Source organism: Euprymna scolopes, chromosome 9, assembly GCF_053919585.1.
Source record: "Euprymna scolopes isolate OS-2025 chromosome 9, ASM5391958v1, whole genome shotgun sequence".
Lineage (NCBI taxonomy): Eukaryota > Metazoa > Mollusca > Cephalopoda > Sepiida > Sepiolidae > Euprymna > Euprymna scolopes.
The window spans coordinates 75,883,300-75,884,351 of NC_136490.1; positions in this window are offsets into that span (position 1 = coordinate 75,883,300).

Genomic DNA, 1,052 nt, shown 5'->3' on the forward strand with positions numbered 1-1,052 from the left:
CCCTATGGTCAGTCGCGATGTCTGCTACCTACATCCTTCTGAAGTCGGTCTAGCTATGCCAAACGCGGAGATTCGGCTTCACACACTATGACTCTATTACCTAGATCGAATGTGCACACAGGATAAGGAAGACGGTGGCCTCTGGATGGAGGACACCAAGAAAGCCTTTCCAGCTTTGAGAGAGGTGCATGACTCCGATGGGGAGGCACACAGATTGCTCCGAGGTGAATGCCCCTTCTACCGCGAGTGCTGGCGCGTGCTGAAGTTCCTCTTAAGAGTTAAGGAAAGCCTCTCCAACGCTCTGCTGTTGTCCCAAAAGGCATTATATCGGGTGCTAGTGAGGGGATCCGTAAGGGATGTTATTGGTGAGGGGCTCCCTTTCACGAAGGGGCAGCTCCGCTCAATCTGGCCTTGGGCGCCTGGGTCGGGATGCCTCACTAATGACGAGGCATCCTTGACATGGCTGGTAATTTGGGATGCTCTCTGGGTCGGTAAGAGACTTCACTCAGCTGGCTTTGCAGTTTCGCCTATTTGTAAGCGATGCGGCGATGAGGTCGAGACTTTATGTCACGCCTTCATCTATTGTCGCATCATGGTGCCGCTGAATGAATTTGTTAGAGGTCTCATGGTCCGCATGCTGAACATATCGTTGTTAACTTTGGTTCCTATCAATGTATGTAGCAATTGGGCTCCAACAACGGATAGGCTTAGAAAAGAATTGCGTTTCACCTTGCTAGCAGTAATGAGAGGTGTTATCTGGAACACACGCAGGTGGGTGTCAGTTACGCATGTGTGTCGGGTGAGAGAAGCAAGTCTTGACTAGTTCTTGGATGTCACTTGAGTAAAGAATTTTGAGTAACAGAAACGAACGTCAGCCCTGACTCGTTTAAAGTCCAGTCACGATTTAGGCAAGATAAGGACCATTTTCTAGGCTTCTGTGTTCATAACCTAACTAGTGTGTGATAGAGATCATTTTAAGTTTGTCCGTTCTTTTTTTTTTGTTTTCAGCCCCATTCCCTTCCCCAATTTAGGTGACAGATCGCTTGATTCAT